This window comes from Selaginella moellendorffii, unplaced genomic scaffold (assembly GCF_000143415.4).
Source record: "Selaginella moellendorffii unplaced genomic scaffold, v1.0 SELMOscaffold_4, whole genome shotgun sequence".
Taxonomy (NCBI): domain Eukaryota; kingdom Viridiplantae; phylum Streptophyta; class Lycopodiopsida; order Selaginellales; family Selaginellaceae; genus Selaginella; species Selaginella moellendorffii.
In genome coordinates, this window is record NW_003314265.1 from 3,430,146 (window position 1) to 3,452,247 (window position 22,102).

Consider the following 22,102-nt stretch of genomic DNA (forward strand, 5'->3'; position numbering starts at 1 on the left):
GGGGACATGATAGCTGCTTCTACTGCTCCTAAGGCTAGTGGTGTTGGGGGAGCTAGTAGTGGTGAGGGATTACACATGCATGATTCTAACACCATCTTGAATGATTGTGTTTGGGACACAATCACCCAAGCTCAAGAACAAACAACCAATAAAGTGTTACAAAAAATCATGGAATAACCCTCATCATTTTTTGGTTCCTCTGTGCCGGTTGGTTCAAAGTTATTGTGCGTTTAGCTTACGACCTCAATATAGCTATCTACAACTCCTTTGTAGAGGTCAAATTTAGGAGCACAACTGATACTTTCATCATTTCACGAACTTTCCCTAGAACTGGCCGGATAGAGCTAGTGACTACTAAACTTGAGCAAAAATGAAATCCTATATAGCTGCAAAAGTTTTGTAAATTTGATGTATTCTTAGGACAATATGTGGAGCCTATAGGGTTCATTGGAAAACTATTCTGGCTTATCAATAAAAACTATTTGTGGCTAACATTTTGGAAATGCATTTAGGAGAAGTTTCAAGATGACGAAGAATGACACATTCGTGTTCCAGTCACACTTGTTGAACAAATGACTCTCTAATGTGGGAAGGCCTTCTCACGCACTTGGCTGACAACAATAATAGATTTGTGGAGTTTTCATTTGACTGCCTTCTTTCGAGTATGGCAATGGATATAAAAGTCACTAGTGGGCAAAAGTAGAAGGTATGTGACTTTTTTTTATTTACAAAACAACTCTATTCTATTTTTTTTCCTAGGTTTATTCCTAGAACTACTATGCTCTATACCATGTTGGGAATTGCTATAAGGCCATATGAGTTGATGAGTGTGTTGCTCTTGCTTTACCAAGATATAATAGCTCTACAAACATCATCCCAAATGTGATTGACTTAGAAGTTCTTCACCAAGTGTTCCCTAGCTATCAACACCATTTGTGTAAGCCACAAAATTTTCCTTTCCAATTTGCCAGCTTACCTCGACTATCCGACCAACTCTGCCTTGGCTTGTGCTAAGTTCCCTCGCCAAGGTTCTCGCCTATGGTACCAGCTCCTACTTGGTCCTACTTGGTTTCAGCTACTCACTGCACGAGCAACGGAGTGTTAGCCATCCATCTACGGATTCCCAAATCTCTCCCAATCCCCCTCCTCGGGTTAGACTGGACTTAAGGTTTGGCTACACTCCCCGCAGGCACAAGCAGCCAAGCACACCAAGCCTCCAGATTCCTAACACCCCAAGGTACCACAAGACTTGATCATGGGACCCTCTAAATCCCAAGCCTTGGGTGCAGCACTTGCTTCGGGACATCGGGGCGAAACACCGTGGCCTAACAGCCCGGTATGGGTACCTCTATCCCCCCACTTCCATCCCGAAGGGAAGGCCCAAGCCCCTAGGAAGGGCGAGGACCAATGAGACACAAGGTACTCAAGTGGGGCACCACTCCACCTGAGCCGGGAGCACCGCAGTCGGTTTCCCTTTCGGGAGTGGGAGCTGCTCTTGAGCACTTCCCTGGGTGGCCCCTCCGGCACCACTCAAGCCCATGCTCACTCCCACCCAAGGCCCCTCGGCCCCAGTCTCAACCTCAAGTCAGTTTGGAAGCACCACTGGAGAGTTCCTTCAAGACTGGTTCCTGGACCTCACTATCCTTACTATACTTTTGGAACCCCCTGCAGCCCCCCCCCCCCTGGGAGACGCACGCTTTGGGCTTTCACCCCTTGACCCATATTAGTATTTGGACTTACTCTCTGGCTCGATCTCGGACCCGATTTCGGATCCGACTTCAGATTCGGTCTCGAACTCAATCTCGGACTCGATCTCGGACCCGATCTCGGACCCGACCTCGGACTCGACCTCGGACTCAGTCTCGGACCCGATTTCAGATCTCAGACTCCATCTCGAACTTGGTCTCGAACTCGGACTCGAACTCGGTCCCTGAGTCAGTCTCGGACTCAATTCCGGACTCTATCTCGAACTCGGTCCTAGAGTCAGTCTTGGACTCAATCCTCGACTTGGTCCCATCTGATGAACTCTTTGTCATTTCAGTCAAGCTTTTGGGGATCCTTTAGCCTACGACATCTCGGGGAGTCGGTTCCTTACAACTCCACCACCCATAGAAGAAGTTCGATGCCCACATCGAATGTCTCGTTTTATCCTACGACTTGTTGACCATGTCTCCGGGGGCATGTGGTGGTGGTGGCACTTAGTGGTGTGCCTAAGTTAGCCTCCCCGGCCAAGAGCCCATGACAACGGAATATAGGTGTCCCTATACTCCTCACCTCACCACGCCCTAGTATGGGGTCGGGACTTGAACTCAGCCTTGCTTTACTAGAGGGTTTGGACTCGAACCCAACCTCTGTAGAATACGTCTACGGATTCGACATCCCCGCGGGGAGTCGGGCGTAGTGCCCTACGCCTGGTCGACCTATCCAACCCATGCTAATTAGCTTACCTTTGGCGCGCCTTCGGGTCTCAACATATGCCACTTGCTCAACTTTGCAAATTGATATTTTTAATTGAATTTTGCATAAGTACATAGAGTTCTGCCTTGCAGAAATTGCTCCACTAGATCTCGCGCATTCGCTAGGTTCTCCTCCGGTTCCCATGTTGCTTCGCAGTGTGGAAATCCTTTCCACTTCACATGGAACTCTCTCACCTCGCGTCCTTGTCGCTTGCTCTTGTGCGCATTAAGGATGGCCTTGACTTCGTATTCCTCTTCCCCTTGGATAACCTCAGGTAAAGGTCTCACTTGGTCCTTGCAAAGTGGATCCTCAAAGTACGGCTTGAGTAAGTTCACGTGGAACACTGGGTGCATCTTCCCCATCTCTCGAGGAAGTCGGAGTCGGTAAGCCACTTTACCGATTTGTGCCTCAATCTCGTAAGGCCCCGCGAACCTGCTTAAGGAACTCAAGATCAATTCATTTACAGGAATACATGCATCTTTACCTTTGGGTCAACTTTCGGCTAATCCCACTTGGTAGTCTGAGGTTCTTGGTGTTCAGCCACACCTTCTCCCCAGCTTGGAACTCTACATCCCAACGCTTCTGGTTCGCGTATTTGGTTTGCCTTTGTTGAGCCCGTTCCAAGGAATCCCTCACTAGATTCCAAATGCTGAGTCTTTTCGCCGTGAATGCCTCCACTGCAGGCAACTCTCCATGATACTCGGCCACGCCGAGTTCCACAGGACCTTCAATGGCTCGCCCATTGATGACTTCCCATGGACTCACCCCAATACTCGAATGTGGTGAGTTGTTATAACACATTTCCGCAAGTCCCAAATGACTTACCCAATTGGTCTAGTCTCCCGAGACATAGCATCGCAAATAATCCTCCAGCTGCCTATTCACCCTTTCCGTTTGTCCGTTTGTCAAGAAGTGTTAGTGCCACCAACTTGACTCAATACCCCATACCTGTCTGTGGGTGATAGGTTGTGCTGAATTTCAACTTGGTGTGATACTGTTCCAGGAGAGTCCTCCAGAACCTACTGGTGAAGATCTTATCTCGATCTGAGATGATCTCTTCCGGTCTTCCCTGCACTCGAACCACTTGTTCAAAGAACAGCTTTGCCACACCTTCTGCATCCACCTCCGTTGTGGTGGGTATGAAGTGTGCCATTTTTGAAAATCGGTCCACCACCACGAATATCGCATCAAACCCCTCGCTTGGGGGGAGTCCTGTGATGAAGTCCATCGTAAGACATTTCCATGGGCGATCTGGAATTGGGATGCTTTGCAACAAGCCCCCACTAGCCTTAGTCACGGCTTTTACCTGCTGACATGTTGGACATGTCTTTACATAGTCTTGGACGTCCTTAGCCATATCTGGCCAATGGTACTTCCTTTTGAGTAAGCCCATCGTCTTGGGCACTCCACCGTGTCCCACAAGAGGTCCGTCATGACACTCTTCTAAGGCCACCTTCCTTAGTTCTACTTCTGGAACATACACCCTCGTTTGCTTGTAATAAATGAGTCCATTGCGTTCCGCATAGCCCGTTTTCTCTTCCGTTGGCAGCTCACCTCTCTAGTGAGCTTCCCGCGCCTCTAGATTCCTCCGCAACACTTCCTGTGCTAGACCATCGTTCTCATATGCTGTCCGCACATCATCCCAGAAGGTTGCTGTTGCGCTGGATATTGCCAACCTCAAGCTCGCTTTTCGACTTAGCGCATTTGCCACGATGTTGCTCTTCCCAGGCTTGTACAGAATTTCGCAATCAAACTCGGCCAAGACATTGGCCCAGCGACCTTGTTTCCCTCTTAGGTCGGGCTGTGACAAGAAGTGTTTCGTTGCCACATTGTCCGTATAAACCTTGAAGTGTCTCCCAAGGTAGTGTCGCCACTCCTTGAGCGCCTTGACCACCGCAAACAATTCCTTCTCGTGGGCAGGCCACTTCCGTTGAGCCTTGTCCAGCTTCTTCGAGAAGAACACTACCGGATGGTTGTCTTGCTTCAAAACTGCGCCCAACGCAAAGTCCGAAGCATCCGTTTCTACCTCAAAGTCCTTACCAAAGTCTGGTAATGCCAATACAGGAGCCTTCCTCAACTTCCCTTTGAGGTGGACGAATGCCGCCTCGCATTCCGCTGTCCACACCATCTTCCCTTTTCCTGTTTGGTCCGTTAAGGGCAGGGCTACTCTTGAATAGTGTCTGATAAACTTTCGATAGTAGTTGCATAGCCCCAGGAACGCCCTCAACTCGTGTACATTGGCTGGTCGCTCCCATTCCTGGATCGCTTGGACCTTCTCCGAGTCCACCTTGAGCCCGTCCTGGCCCACCACATGCCCAAGAAACTTTACCTCTTGTTGAGCAAAGTCACATTTGCTCTCTTTAGCATACAGCTTGTGTTCCCTTAGTTTCTCAAACACCTTCGCCAAGTGTTCGGCATGCTCCTCTAGCGTCTCGCTATAGATCAGGATGTCGTCGATATAGACGACCACGAAGTGATCCAGATAGGGTACAAAGATGTGGTTCATTAGCGCCGAAAACGTTGCCGGCGCATTACATAGCCCGAAGGGCATCACCAGAAACTCAAAGCTCCCATACCTCGTTTGACAAGTTGTCTTCTCGACATCTTCCTCGGCTACCCTGATCTGGTAGTATCCTGACCTTAGGTCAATCCTCGAGAAGTATTTTGCCTTTCCCAACCTATCGAACAGGTCCTCAATCCTTGGCAAAGGGTACTTGTTCTTCTTTGTATACTTGTTGAGCAACCGGTAGTCTATGCACATGCGCATAGATGCATCTTTCTTTTTCACAAATAACACCGGCGCCCCATACGGCGACTTGCTCAACCTAACATACCCTTTGTCCACCAACTCCTCTAGTTGGCACTTGAGCTCCTTGAGTTCTTTTTCGTTTAACCGATAAGGGGGACAAACCACTGCCTCAGCACCCTCGACCAGCTCAATCTTATGTTCTATCGGTCGTGCTGGGGGTAGCCCCGCCGGTAGCTCCTCCGGCATGGTATCCTGGAATTGGTCCAACACCCGCTGGATCACTAAAGGTACTTCTTCCATTCCTGTCTTTTTGTCACTCTTCACCGAGAGTAAGCACAAAAAGGCCGCCTTAGTTCCTTTAGTGAATTGTCCTCTCGTGGACACCAGGTTTAAGCAGGAATCTTTGGCCTTGCTTTGCCCTACCTTTAGATCTTGGGGCTCCACCCTAGATCTTCTTCCTTGGGCATTTGCCAGTACCACAAGGTTTCTACCTTGTCCATGCAGGGCTACCACGAATCGATTGAACCAGTCCATTCCGAAGATCACGTCAAATCCCGCCATGTCCAACACGGTGAAATCCATGTCCACCTTCCAAGTCCCCACTTCGACTCTCGCTTGTCGAAGTACCTCATCGGTGCTTTGGCTACCTTGAACAAACTCTATAGTCCTTGGTTCGCCTAGCCGCTGCACCGTTAGTCCGGCTTGTCGGACTATGTCTGTAGCCACAAAATTATCTGAAGCACCCGTGTCAATAAGGATTTTAACAAAGCTACCTCCGAGCTTCCCTCGGAGGGCTAGTAGATGTCGCGAACGACTCTCTACCAAAGTTGCTCGTGTAATGAGTAACTTTGAGTTAGGGACTGGATCACATACCTCCATTTGGACTTCACCCGACTTGATGGCCATATTGGCTCTGGCCTTCTTCGGGTAGGGACATTCCCTCGAGAAGTGTCCCGCTTCACCGCAGTTGTAGCATACATTGTTTCCCACACTGCTATATGACTTGACCTTCTTATCCGTGGGTTTGTCTCTTTTCGCTTGACTCCCCCACGTACTTGCTCGCTGGCCACCGGGTTTGCCTTTTCGGAACCCCGAGGACTCATTCTTAGAGAAACTCCTCTTGAATTTCCTTCTGCTAAACGTTCCCCTTGGTTTGGCCCCTTTGTTAAACGTGGATCCCAACCCCGTCGTGTTCCCCTTTCGCAAGTTATCGTTGAAATGCACCTTGATGGCCGCATCCAACGCTTCCTTGTAGTTGGTCGGGTTCCACCGCATTATTTCGCCGCGAACCCAAGTTTGCAAACCTGATATGAAGGCATGGAACGCATCCATATCCCCCATGTCCGTGACAAGTATCCTCTTTGCCATAAACCCATTCACATACTCTTGAATGGTTCTGGTCTGCTTCAGCCTACTCAGCTCGTCTCTTAGGTGCAGAGTAGCATTCGGAGGAACGTAAGTTGCGCGGATCCTTGCCTTCATCATTTCCCAAGTGGCCACCGGTCCTTCGTTGGCCTCCGTTGTTCTCCACCAAGACTTGGCACTATCTGCCAAGTATGGTTTTGCACATGGGACCTTCTCCGAGCTCGGTAATCGCAACGCTCGGAAGTAGTCCTCCATATCGTAGAACCAATCCTCCACCACTTTATAGTCATTCACTCCCTTGAAGACCGGTGGGAGCTTCGGTTTGTACTTGGGAACTGCCTGAGGGACTGATTCCACTTCGGTCTGTTTGACCTTGTCTGGTTTTGCCTCAGTCCCTGCCGAAGGGTCCGCACCTTCTGCGCTGCCAGCATCCGCAGTCTTTCGCTTTTTCTTCCGCTTCTCATCACGCTTTAGCTTGCGTACGAGAGTTTCTTGCCAATTGTCCTTCTAGAACGTCCAATCGAGCCTTGGACGACCGAACCTCACCACCGGACTCCTGTTTGGAAGTTGCCTCACTGGAGTCCTCCTCATGCAAGGATTCCTCATCCATAGCCTCCTGTTCGACCAGAGGCTCCAGCTCTGGAGGAGGTTCCGTCTCTGCCTGAGTTCGCTTACGTCCTGCCCTTGCCATCTCCCAGCAATCTGCCTCTATCCTTCGCTAGAACTGAGGAAGAGGCTCCAATACCAAATTGTAAGCCACAAATTTTTCCTTTCCAATTTGCCAGCTTACCTCGACTTGGTCCCATCTGATGAACTCTTTGTCATTTCAGTCAAGCTTTTGGGGATCCTTTAGCCTACGACATCTCGGGGAGTCGGTTCCTTACAACTCCACCACCCATAGAAGAAGTTCGATGCCCACATCAAACGTCTCGTTTTATCCTACGACTTGTTGACCATGTCTCCGGGGGCATCCCCCCACTTAGCGGTGTGCCTAAGTTAGCCTCCCCGGCCAAGAGCCCATGACAACGGAATATAGGTGTCCCTATACTCCTCACCTCAACACGCCCTAGTATGGGGTCGGGACTTGAACCCAGCCTTGCTTTACTAGGGGGTTGGGACTCGAACCCAACCTCCGTAGAATACGTCTACGGATTCGACATCCCCACGGGGAGTCGGGCGTAGTGCCCTACACCTGGTCAACCTATCCAACCCATGCTAATTAGCTTACCTTTGGCGCGCCTTCGGGTCTCAACATATGCCACTTGCTCAACTTTGCAAATTGATATTTTTAATTGAATTTTGCATAAGTACATAGAGTTCTGCCTTGCAGAAATTGCTCCACTAGATCTCGCGCATTCGCTAGGTTCTCCTCCGGTTCCCATGTTGCTTCGTAGTGTGGAAATCCTTTCCACTTCACATGGAACTCTCTCACCTCGCGTCCTTGTCGCTTACTCTTGTGTGCATTGAGGATGGCCTTGACTTCGTATTCCTCTTCCCCTTGGATAACCTCAGGTAAAGGTCTCACTTGGTCCTTGCAAAGCGGATCCTCAAAGTATGGCTTGAGTAAGTTCACGTGGAACACTGGGTGCATCTTCCCCATCTCTCAAGGAAGTCGGAGTCGGTAAGCCACTTTACCGATTCGTGCCTCAATCTCGTAAGGCCCCGCGAACCTGCTTAAGGAACTCAAGATCAATTCATTTACAGGAATACATGCATCTTTACCTTTGGATCAACTTTCGACTGATCCCACTTAGTAGTCTGAGGTTCTTGGTGTTCAGCCACACCTTCTCCCCAGCTTGGAACTCTACATCCCGACGCTTCTGGTTCGCGTATTTGGTTTGCCTTTGTTGAGCCCGTTCCAAGGAATCCCTCACTAGATTCCAAATGCTGAGTCTTTCCGCCGTGAATGCCTCCACTGCGGGCAACTCTCCATGATACTCGGCCACGCCGCGTTCCACAGGACCTTCAATGGCTCGCCCATTGATGACTTCCCATGGACTCACCTCGATACTCGAATGTGGTGAGTTGTTATAACACATTTCCGCAAGTCCCAAATGACTTACCCAATCGGTCTAGTCTCCCGAGACATAGCATCGCAAATAATCCTCCAGCTGCCTATTCACCCTTTCCGTTTGTCCGTCTGTCAAGAAGTGTTAGTGCCACCAACTTGACTCAATACCCCATACCTGTCTGTGGGTGATAGGTTGTGCTGAATTTCAACTTGGTGCGATACTGTTCCAGGAGAGTCCTCCAGAACCTACTGGTGAAGATCTTATCTCGATCTGAGATGATCTCTTCCGGTCTTCCCCGCACTCGAACCACTTGTTCGAAGAACAGCTTTGCCACACCTTCCGCATCCACCTCCGTTGTGGTGGGTATGAAGTGTGCCATTTTCGAAAATCGGTCCACCACCACGAATATCGCATCAAACCCCTCGCTTGGGGGGAGTCCCGTGATGAAGTCCATCGTAAGACATTTCCACGGGCGATCTGGAATTGGGATGCTTTGCAACAAGCCCCCACTAGCCTTAGTCACGGCTTTTACCTGCTGACATGTTGGACATGTCTTTACATAGTCTTGGACGTCCTAAAGAAAGAGTAAGTCCTCAAAGAACTTAACCCGTACCTAGATTTTAGCTCAGGAAAGTGTAATATGCAAATGTAACCTGAAATATACTACAAGGATTGGCCGAAATCAAAAAAGAAAGAGAGGTAGAAGAGGGGATGCATTGTTTGACGGTGGTAAGTGTACAAATGATGAAAGATGAGTGAGATGGTGGAGTGCCAAGATGGTGGCAGCACTCTGAGAAGGTGGCCATCTCTACATGTGTCAAGCCTATGGTCGGATGTGTTGGACTAAAGAAAACCGTAGCCAAAAAGGACGGCATAGTCACTAGATTGCTGGTAAAGAGAGGTGGCATGTGTCCACTAAGTGTTGGAGCAGGAGAAAGTGTCTTTAGCTTCTGTGGCCTTGCCTAAGTATTCATCTAGGTGCCCTGAGTGAATAGGTTCACCTGGTTAGAAGAAAGTCACTCTAGAAAAGTTAGTATATTGTCAGTAAATGGTCGCAATGATATCTTAAAAATAGCACGTCTAAATGAGGTGATGTCTTTTGCTACTGGTGCATGTATATGTGTTTGTAGTATGATGTAAATATGACCTCAAATAAATATATGGACGATGGTGAAAGAATAAAAGATGCAAGACGGGCATCTAAAAGTAAGTGTAAGAAATCCTATTGGAAGTTATTAGTGATGGACTTGTGAATATAGATGCTATGGAATGGGTTTAAGGAATGTTTGGGGTAGAGTAATGGTAAAGGAAGGGCCAAAGAACTTGGAACATAGGCTAAGCCAAGTGAGGAACCTCCATACAAACAACAATCTAAGCATAAAATCCAAGGCAAGAGCCATAATCCAATGGAGAAACACCCTCTAAAAATAAAAAAGAAACTATGAAAGTAAAGTAAATAAAAGAAGCAAATGAAAAAGAAGCGAAGAGGAACACCTCATCGAATGAAGCGTTTGAGGTGAGAGTGGTTGTGAGCTTGTGGGAGCTCACGTCCATCAGCATCTACTAGCATGTATACTCCACCTCTAATATGTCACTAGATAGAGTAGGGGCTGATCTAGCAAGGAGAGAAGTTCGAAGGTGGCATGAACTCCTTAAGTAGAACAAGATTACCATCCTCAAATGATTCAACAGACTGTTAGTGATTAATGACTAACTTGATCTTCTACTTGCCCCAGAGGAGATGTTTAGTCATGGCCCGTCGCTGTTCTTCCAAGGCAAGAACCTCCAAGTCACGTGCATGGAGCTTGTCCTCATCGCTAAGCTACATCTCTGCTGCGTATCGAAGCAAAAGTGAGAGTGACGGCACTTGGATCTTCACTGGAAACAAGACCTCTATCTCTTAGATGAGAGAGAATGGAGTTGCGGAGATGGATGTCTTGAAGAATGTCCGAAAGGCCCACAATGTCGTAACCAAGTGCTCGTGCCAACATGCCTCAGATGATCCTCCATAAACTTTGAGATGATAGTCTTTAATATTTTGTTACTAGACTTTTCCTGGCCATTGCACTTAGGATAGTAGATGCCTACTTTTCATGTGCTTGACTTGTAACTGCTGGAGAAGATGTTGCATCCCTATGTGAAGTAGTCCATTGCTACAATGATATATCACTGTCCTTTTAAGCTTAGTGGGTTGATCGAAAGAGAGGCACTAATGAAGCCAGCATGAAGAGCAAGGCTGCTTCAATGAAATAGCTGCTTCCATCATTGTCAAGTTGGCCACGGCCGACAAAGTTATGTCCCCACAAAAAAATGGGACCTAGAGAAATGACGAGCTGGAAAGGAAGGTGTGGAATATGGCTTTGGGGTTGAACCATTGGCACTGCTCACATTATTTTGCATAATTTAAGCTATTTTGGTGAATCCAAGGCCAAAAGTAGCCATGGTACAAAAGGAGCTATGCTATGACCTGTCCCGCACAAGAGTGGAAAGCTCAAAGCAACTCAAGAATCCTGTGTTCACCCACACACTGCAACAAAACATCCTATGAAGTCCTCCTATAAAGGTGTCCATCAAGAAGGCAAAACCCTCGCACTTGGATCTCCAACACCTTTTGTTGCACTGGTGAGGAATCCACTAGAAACTTGCTTGAATCTAAGTATACTACAATATCCTGTAATGCTATTGAGACCACAAAGGAGGTAGCCTCAGCAACTAGGAACTTGCTTGAATCCATCATATGCTTTTGCTGCATATAAAAAGTTGGCTGGAAATCTTGGATGGTCATAATCCAAGATAAAGTATGCAAACTGTGAATTGGTTGCTGTAAAAGAAACATTAGCACATTAAAATAGACGTGGAAATGGATATAAGTTCCAGCAAGAAAGTGAAAAAATCATTCTAAGGTGTAAATAGCAACAACTACTTCTTTTTCTACATACTTTTTCTTAGTCTCCTTGAACAAATGTGAGGCATAGTATGTTGCATGTGGTGGTTTGCTAGGCTCGAGGGCATGAATGTGCAGCATAGTTGTGAAGGAAACAACAAAAGAAACCCACTTGCTTCAAGTTGGTTGGCAGGGGCTAATCCAGAATCTCCTAAGTGTTGTCTATTGATCCCATCTTGTGAGACATCAAAGCCTAGCAATAGGCCTTTAGGCACCCCGAACTTACACTTTGCCATGTACAAAGAAAAGTTATGTTGTCAGCAATGATTGGAAATATGCTCCAAGTGCAAAATGTGGTCATTGAAAGAGTCAAAGGTCATGCACAAATCATCCATATACACCCTTAAGGTATCTCTAATCAAGTTATGAAGGGCATTGTTATGATCCGGCGCAAAAAGACAAAGATCTCGTTGCCCTAGACTATGCTACGCCACCTCTTGAGGTTCTTCACCACCCAACCACCCCCGAGCTACCTCAAAAGCTCCACTGCGCCGCCGCTCCACTGTGAGCCCTAGGGTAGGTTTAAGTCCCTTACCCTAACATGCCTTAATATACCCTTGAGCCTCCCTTTGACCGACGTTGACCACGTAGTCAAAGCTGGCGCCTAACAATTCTTCCCCCCCAACAAAGTCCTTGTCCCAAGGACGAGTTGTACCGGTGATCACCCTTTCTGGGGAATCCTGCTCAAGCTCCTGGTCCATCTTCCACAGCCGTATACATCAAGGAGGCATTGGGCCCGTCACTCCGAGATAGTACACCTTTCAATTGGCTGACATAAAATACTAGATGAATTTTCACCCCAGCTGGCAGCCGCACCTGATAAGCCGCTTTACCAATGCGCTCCAGCACTTCATATGGACCAGCATATCGATGGGAAAGTTTATCACTCTTCCCTGTCCGTAAAGGCACCAAGGTGTTCCGCCGCTCACTTGACGGAAAGATCACTCGCACAAAGACGAGATCACCCACCTTATATTCCCGGAATTGGCGATGCTCATTAGCAAACTTCTCCGCTCTATCCTGAGCTGCTTGCAAATTCCGTTTGCATACCACCAGAATCTCATCAAGTTCTGTGGCCAGATCAGTTGCCTCGGAATCAAGCTTTTCTTGAACGTCCTTACTCAAATGCAATCCCAACTCCACCGCTGGGAGTTGACGCGGTTGTTACGCAAGAATGTGCCATTCGAGTGGAAGACGCCACAAGAGGAGAGTTTTGTGGCGCTGAAACGATTGTTGATCGAGGCTCCAGTGCTTCGCATTGCTGATCCATCGAAACCTTACGAGGTGACATGCGATGCGAGTGGTTATGCACTGGGAGGAGTTCTCATGCAAGAGGGACAGCCTATTGCACACGAGAATCGAACTAGTCTCTGATACCATTGTTAGGATCCTATCCCTTACACCCTAAGCCAACTAGCTAAAGGGGTGATCACTTGATTGTAGGGCCCTTTCTTTATCCTATTATCCTGACCTGGTGCCTAACAGGCATGGGTCATGAAGTGTTGAAAAGTATTATACAAGCCGAATGGTAAGACGTTGAAAGTGAAGACTCCCCAAGGTGTCTAGAAGGCCATAAGATCTTAATGATCGGGATGAGATCTGGTTATACCTTGAAAAACCATCCATGAAAGAGTAGTGACGGTGTTTAGGTATCTTATTTACAATAGCATCGATAAATAGAGTTGGGAAGTGATCTTTCATAATTGTTTTTGAAACTTTGAAAGTCAATGCAAAGGTGGACTTTTCCATTTTCCTTGCATGCAAGGATGAGCTTGGCCACCCACTCTGAGTGTTCCAAAGGGTAAATAAAGCCAGCTGTTAGAAATCCCTCGATCTCCAACTTCATCTCCAAGTGAGCTGCTAGGTTGAAACACCGCGTCTTTTGATAGACTGGTTTGACTAACTCTGAAAGCACAATGTTGTGCATGATTGTGTCCATGAGGACTCCTAGAAGTTGGCTTTAGTCCCAAGTAAACACGTTCTTAAACAATGAAGGAGATCCAAGAGCTTTGCTGTGCTGATGAAGTAAGCGTTGTAGCGATAAAGACTATGTCCTTGTCATTATTGAGGAAAACAGCATGAACCCTAGAGCCTGGTGGAACCTTGGGCTCAGGGGACTCATCTATCTTAAACTCCTCCTTAACCTTGGAAATCAAAAACTTGGGAACATTGTTTGCATCTTACATCGTGGTGATTGCTTGATGTGATAATCTATCTACCCAAAAATTTTCTTTACGAAGGACACTTCAAAAAGTCACATGAGAGAACTCATCCTTCAAGTTGACCATACGCTGCTATAGCTCTATCAGATTCTCTTTGCAAACTTAGTATTCTCCAGTTAGTTAGTGTATGATGAGTTGTGCATCTCCAATGAAAGTGGCTCACCTAAACTTGAGATCTACTGCCAACTTCATGGTGCTAATAGCTTCCAAGTACTCTACTTCATTAGCTGATGTTGCTAGCAAAATGATAGAGAGGTCGGCTACTTTGTTCTTAGTAGAATTAATCATCCAAACTCCAATGCCAACAGTTTTTGGGGCAGAAAGCACTATCAAAATAAGTTGTAATTATAAAAGTGTTCTCACCCTTAAATAAAGATGTTGGGGACACCACATCTGACAAGCTCATCTTTGGCAAGTCAAGCAAAAATGCTACTATTAATTTTGGGGCCTTTGTTCCTTGCTCTCTTTGCTTCTAATGCTTTAAGTGTGTAATCTCCAATGCAAGGACAGAAGCCAAGTATTCTACCAGTGAAGGAAAATCCTCCACTGAAGTCAATTCCAAGTCTAGGGCTGTATCTTCAATGCAATACACTTGGATTTGTATCGGGGGCTCCACAATAGAAAACTCTAAATTCAAATATCTATAACTTGCATGTAGCATGTCTGATTAGCTTGATTATTTCTACTAGCTCTTTTTCTGGATGTTACCCTTCTTTTCCAAAAACCAGCGTGACAAAATACACCTAGAGTCATCAGCTAAAACAATTTTGTGGGAAGATGCTGACTATGTGACACCTCAGATAGTTGCTAAAGAGAACTAAATTCAAGTGCATCCTATGAAAGATAAACCTAGTCTTGAGTGACTTTATCATCAAACTCCATGAGAGAGAGTTAGTCCCAAAAAAGAAACAAATAAAGAAAACCATCCTCAATTGAGAAACACTCCAAAAACCTGGATGTGGGAGCCAACACCATATAAGCCCCACAATCAAATAAAGAGGGTGTGGCTAGAGGCTTGGCCTTACTCTCAAATAAAGAGAGTGAGGCTAAGAGATGCCCAAAGCTATGTAACTCACCTTCAATAATGTGGGCGCGGACCATACTTGAGCTCACGAGTTGAAGAGTTGAGCTCACGAGTTGAGCTCAATTTTCAATTGTAATTTAGTACAAACATTATAAATTTTAAAATTTTAAGGTTATGGCAAACCTAATAATTTAATAACTCTCTATATATTATATAGATAAAAATGTTCTAAAGAACACATTTTGTTCTAATAATTTAAATATTTACTACATGCAATGATAGGGACATTTGTTAGAACATAAAATAAAATGTTTGAAAAAAGAGTATTCTTGTCACTTCTTTAAATTTGTACTCTATGCTTTTTGGCTAGTAAATGTTAGGTTTGTCAGAATTAAAAAATTATTAAATTTGAAATAAGATTCTATGTGAAGCCATATAACCGTTTGAAAGGAAAAAAAATAACCGTTGATGTAAGCTTATTGCATATAAAAGAAAGACTTGGTTCTTTGTAGAATACATTCTTGAGGGGTTTGTCGTAGCATACTGTCTAGAATTTATAGATCTTCATTCACACTCTCATTTGAAAAAAGGGAAATACACCCACAAATGTCTATGGGTTCTAGTGTTGGTAATTTTAACTCTCACAATCTTTCTTCCCAGGGCTCAAGGGCTAGGAGATGCAATAACTATCCCATTGCACAGCATAACCAAATCACACAAGAAAATGAAAGAGAGGATAGTGAGATAGTGATCATGAGTTGGAGATAAATGCAATGACAGAGGGTGCAACAAATTGGGTGAAAAAGAATGCCCTCTTACTTGTTTTAGAAAAGTGCAGTTCTGCCACTTTCAAGAAGTGCCCCATATGTTTTCTAGCGTCTGGTGGAAACAATGGCAATGATCAGTATGATGGTATATATGCTCTTGCGACACACTGCAACATCACGCACCCGAAAGACTACCATGAAATCTTTTTTGAGATGGTAAAGACAGAAATGGAGACACACGAGTACTATGGGCAGTATTGCGAGAAGAACACTCGGAAGCATATAAAATGAAAAGTGAAATGAAAAAGCACATTTGTATTAATTATATAAAGTATAATAAGTTTTATTGATAGAGAATAAACATCGATAGTGTTGGAGAAATTTAATTAGCTCCAAAAGTTTTTTGCAACTCAGCAATAGTAAGGCTTGCTTGGTGTATATGAATATCCACTTTAGGATCCTGGTGCAAGATGTTGATGAAGATGTAGTACATATGCTTGCAAGGAGCATATGCCTTCCCATATTCCTCGCGCTTCATAAAGTCTGGACATGTGCAAGAAGGAAAGTCGTGAATGGCAATTGTGTACTCTCCACCTTCTGTTTTGACTATGTACTCCTTTGCAAGCGCAGTGATGTACTTCGTGGAGAGAATCTCACACTCAAGTGTTTGAGCCAAGTTTATTTTACCTTGCTTCTGCTTGGAGACGGTACCAATAAATTTAACTGCTTTACCTTTTTGTGCTGGCCTCCTGTGCATCTCTGTAGGAATAGTCCTGCTCCTGTCACTCATGTCTCCAACTCTCCTCTCAAGATTAAAACCAGATTTCTCAAGGTTTTCAATCTCATCCGAGGTGAGCGCGACCCCATTAGCAACCGGCCATTCTTTAGGTACTGCATCAGGTTTAGTCATTATAGTGTCTTCAAGCCGCTTCGTATGGTTGGCGTCGGTGTTGCAACAATATAGCCAGCACCATCTTGAAAATCCTGCTTGCTTTCGTTCCCCATAGAAACATGGGGCTGGAACAGAAGCAGATTTTTCACCACGAATCCAGGCCCAACACTTGCCCCTCGGAAGCATCCCCACACACCTTACATTTGATTTTGCTGGCACACGTCGGATTGCCCATTGCTTCGGCTCCACACTACGGTAAGCAATTTCAACCTGTTGCGATGCACTCTCTTCATCAGCCACTTGAGGTGGCTCAGTCCGAGAGCGGTGTCTTGGAGCAGAATGGTACTCGACATCAGGCCTGTGGGAGCTTTTTGCTCCAAGGTCCGTACCAACATCTTCCCCAGCAAAGGAAAAACGACGCTTTGAGCGGACAGTCTTCATATCACCAATAGAAGCTCGGGGAGTGTACTCCATAGATGTGCCACGGACCACTTCCTCAACTGCAGTTGCCACTGTTCGGGCGGGTGGAGTTAATTTTCTCTTCATCCTATCATGTAACATCTCAACAGAAGGCCCTGTTCCCATGTATCTTCCTTCCTTGAATGCCAGTGCTTTTGAAGATTGCTCTATAGCACGTATCAAATCTGATAGACAGGCTTCGTATAGACTCATCTTCCCTTTCCCTGCCTCAGAGGAACGCCAACTCCAATGCTTACTTTCGGAGAGATTCACAGTTGGGGTGTATGCGAGGTCCTCAAGTGGTTGATCCTAATGGAAAAGGCAATATTAAAAGGTAATAAAAGGAGAAGAAAAAATATAAACCAACCTGAAAAGAGTGATGTCCCCATTGGAACATCCTAACTTCCCACCATCCTAACCATGACTCAAGTTGTGGTAGGCAACTTACGTCTGTATGGCCATCTTCACGCCACCACATTCGGATCTCATTTGCTTTTGCCTCATGCTCTTCTTCAGAAGGTGCAACCTGCCATTGTTTGCACAACTCCTTAAATATTGATTGAAACTTTGGCTTGATAAGGTGGCAGTGCTGGTTTAGGCTTTGAGCCCAATGGAACTCACAAGTCCTCTCACGACCTTCCAATGGTTGACCATTCCCAAAAACTGCTCGGATACCATTCCAATTTGCACCAGCCCCATCTGCCATGAAACCACGAAAGTTTGCAGGCTTACCAGTCCGCTTTAGGACAATATCAGAGAGGGACTTCCAAAATATTTCCTGTGCTGTCTGGTCTTGTACTTTAAACTCTGCTGTCGCAATTGTTAAATTACAACGTAGCCTATAAAAACATAAATATTATAACAATTTCAATATAATGAGAATAAAAATTACCTTGGATCATATACATGAGCTCCCATGGTTGTCCAACCGGATACATGCTCCATATGGTCAAAATGTACCCATGCATTTGCAAGGTCACTGGACCCAAACATGTCCATTCGGGAGACAAGATCTACGCCAGAGGCAGGGCCCATGGTAGACATTTTGAAGACGAAGGGGCGCTCTTGCTCATTCACAACTTGGTCTGGAAACAAACTTCCGTGGATGAACTCGTATGGACAAGTCCGTTTCAATTCAAGGATAGAGTCAATTTTTGATTGCAACTTCCCCTCTCGAGATTCACACATCCAAGATTTTATCCTAAACAATATAATGTAAGAAAAAATTATTATTATAACGTATGAAAAATAATGGATGTACCTCCTTAGGCTAGTAGCAAGTTGTACTCCTCGTAGTAAGTCCCACAAGCTAGCCTCGTTTAGTTGAGTCTTTTGGCAACCTGGATTGAGTAAGGTATTTGTGATAAAATCCTTGAGGACGGTCTTCTGAACATGCTTCGGAGTTGCAGATGAATTTCTCATAGTCTCTTCCTGTACAGCATCTTTGAAACGGTTGAGAGAACTCCTTTGTATCCCTTCCTGCATTGGATGCATATGTGTGCCAACATGCACTGCAGCTCTTCCAGCCACTCCATCCCGTGGAAGAAAGTAGTACATCTTGGCATCGCAGATAGCACGACATAGAGGAGCATTTTTGCAGAATCGACATTTGAATCCAACAGCAATGGTGTCACATGCTGGAGGATTGACTGCAGACCCTTCGAAAAATATAGAGTTTCTAGAGCGGTCTCGATTGCATGCTTCATCCACACAATCTAAATGCCCGCCACAATGAACTATAGACACTGTGCCTTCAAAATGTTGGAAGTGTGTGGTCTTGATCTTGCACCAATTGTGGACATCCTACTTGGTTTCCATCCCCTTCTGTTTGGAACCTATGCTGCTGACAAGAGGTGGTAGCTCGAAGAAAATGTTGCCGTTGTAGGAGGATGGAAGCTCACTCACAAGCCTATACAAAAACAAGTGCACGTCGATTGAGAGGCGTGAAAATTGGAAAGCATTGCTAACGGCTTTGAATATTGCTGAAGTTGGAGCTGGAGCTGGTGAATTTGGCACCGACACTAGCATGACATCTTCACTTGAACTAGAAGAGGACGAGAGGATAACGACTGACTCTTGCTTCACATTCACTTTCGCTGGAGCGCATTTTGGCATTTTGACTGGAGATCCAAACACTCGAATCTCCTTCGACTTGGAATTTTGTAAATCCCATTGTTGTCCACCCTCGCCCACACCAGAAAGAAGAAACTCCGAGTATGCAACTATACCGGTGTCGTTGCGGATCACAGCCTCTAAAGAAATAGAGCCAAGACGAAGATCAAAACGCCGACATAAAAAACTTTCAGAAACAATACTCTGAGAGAATGAAAGAGGTGGGTGATCTCGAAAATGAAGAAGAAACCTCTCCATCCTTCTCAATAGGTTTTGGAGTTCTCTCTCTTTATGCTACTTGTAAAAATCTATAGTGAAACATAATTGAAATTTAAATAGAGTAATAAGAAGACAACGTACAAAATGAATTTAAATTCTATAGCAAATTTAACATGTGTAAGTGTGACAGTATTAATATTACTGTCATCTATTATGATGTCTGATGCATGTATACACATAGATCCAAGGAAAGATTTTCAGCACGTGAAGTTTGATAGTTAATAATGATACCAGTAATGACATTCAGCTATAACATGTCAAACCAAGAGATCCAATCTAACTATCAGCACGTGTGATATGTCAAGTTGTCAAATTTTGAGTGGTAGATGATAATAAATCTTGTCAAATCTTATTCTTCAATAACAGATTTGATTCGTAGTACAACTCAAGTTTTATCCATAATTGTGAACACTGCTCAATGACATTTAAAGCACGTGCCTATTGTCTAGGATCTAATACAGTACAAAATAAATTTTTGGATGAGGATTCATCCATTCATAGATGGATATAGTACAACATATTTTAACGTGCCTTATTTATACTCTTTGAAGTTCTTGTAACGATTCCAAAATATGTACAAAATAGTGATGAGAATGCATCCTTTCTAGATAATTTGTAAAATATAATATCATATCTCTAATAACAGAAATGTTGATAGGTGCTAGTTATACCATCATTAAAATATACAAAATAAAGAAGCATAATTTACATATAATAATAATGATAAGATAAAATAAGATCAAAGATATTGTGATGGTTGAGATTTAGGTTATTCGGAATGAACGGCCAGGATTAGAGATTGGTTAGGGTTAGGGCAGCCGTCAGGATTAGGGTTAGGGTAGCCGCCAAGATTAGGTTACTGTTTGCATCGTGAGTGGAGCGCGTGAGAGATCGAGAGATTGAGCGCGAAGGAGATTGAGGGATTGAGCGCGAAGGAGATCGAGCGATTGAGCGCGAAGGAGATCGAGCGATTGAGCGTGAAGGAGATCAAGAGATTGAGCGTGCAAGAGATCGAGAGATTGAGCGCGCGAGCGGGAGAGATTGAGCGCGCGAGCAGGAGAGATTGAGCGCGTGAGTGGGAGAGATTGAGTGCGCGAGCAGGAGAGATTGAGCGCACAAGAAATCTAGCACGATCAAGAAATCGAGGGAGGAAAGATGCCGCCAAGGGTGAGTTTCGATTTGATTGCTTCCACTTCCATTTTTTGAGTCCATTGCTTCCATTCCATTTCTTCCCTTTTTTTTTTCTTGATTGCTTCTTTGCTGGCCGAGGTCGAGCTCGGGCGGGCCATCTCGGGCAGTTTTGCTTGCCGAGGGGCCGAGGTTATTCAAATAACCTCGGCCCCCTGGGCAACCAAAGTGCCCGAGGTGGAGTCTAGGCCCACTTGATTTTTTTTTTCTCTTTGACTGTTTGAATTTCTCATTATCTTTATTTAGGTTGACTAACAAAACTTTTTCTCTTGCAGAAAAGGAAAATTGTAACACAGAAAAAGGTTGTTGGAGCCAAGAAGACACGAGAAGTTCAATTTGGTACTGACGACGACATCACAATCGACATGTCCATTGGCACAACAGAGACACATTTAGATAGAGATTCACCACCTCCACCACCATCACCTCCACCATCACCACCTCCACCACCGCCATCGCCACCTCCACCATCACCACCTCCACCACCACCATCGCCACCTCCACCACCTCCATCGCCACCGCCACCACCACTACCACTATTGCCTCTGCCCCCGCCGCCACCGCCACCACCACCATTGCCACCACCACTGCCACTATTGCCTTTGCCCCCGCCACCACCGCCACCACCACCAACGCAAATCCCTGAAGTTGGGCAATCTAGTGGTGTTCACGATAGGGAACCTGAGGAACAACCTAGAGCTGAAAGAGTTGCAGACCTTCCTGACAACGTGGTGGACAAGCGCTTCCAAGAGACTGTTATGCGGACAAGGGAAAAAGCAGTTCACCAAACACTTGAGGCGCTCAAGTGGCCAGGCCCTTGTGACTTGATCAGAGAAATCCCCCTTTGCCGTTTGCAGCAGACGAACCTTGTCCGCACAGCATCCAAGTATGTCAACCCGGATATATACAGCTTGTTCAAATAGAATGGCCTTGCAACAAATATCGGTATGTTTCTAGTCTCTTTTTGCAAGCCAGGAACAACGGAGATCATTACTGTCACACCCGAGATTGTGAATAGCTGGGATCCTATTTGGAGGAGGAAGTCCCTAGAATTTGATGACATGCTTATCAGACATCCTAAGACTCGACAGCTTGCGGGGACAATGTTCCAAATTATTGACGGTAACCACCGATATGGAGCTTGGATGAAGTGTATCGACGATCATTTTCGCGATGATCCTGTCTACCATATCAACGTTCCAGTCGGCCATGTCTACGCGAGGGGACCTTTGGATGTCAACAGACTTATCTTGGCCTGCCAAAAGATCAATGCGTAAGTTTTATAATTTTACCTCTAACTCCACTTTAACTTGTTTTGTTGTGTTTAAATGTAGGCTTGGGCAGTTCGCTGTTCAAAAACAAAATCTTGTCCATGACATCGAGCAACTTCGATTTTTGGCAGACTTGAGTGAGGATGACATCCGCCAACATTATGGTGATGATCTCGCAACACTTGTTCGGCACTCACGCACTCGAAATGACGGTACAACTTGGTTCAACAACCCAATCAGTTTTATGCTCGCTGTGTGGTGTAAGGTATGTCTTTCCCTTTTATTTTATAAAAGCCTCTTTTAATTGTTTTGGTTTTTAGCCTTTGGTGAAGGTCAAGCAGGATGCTTACGAACTTGCATA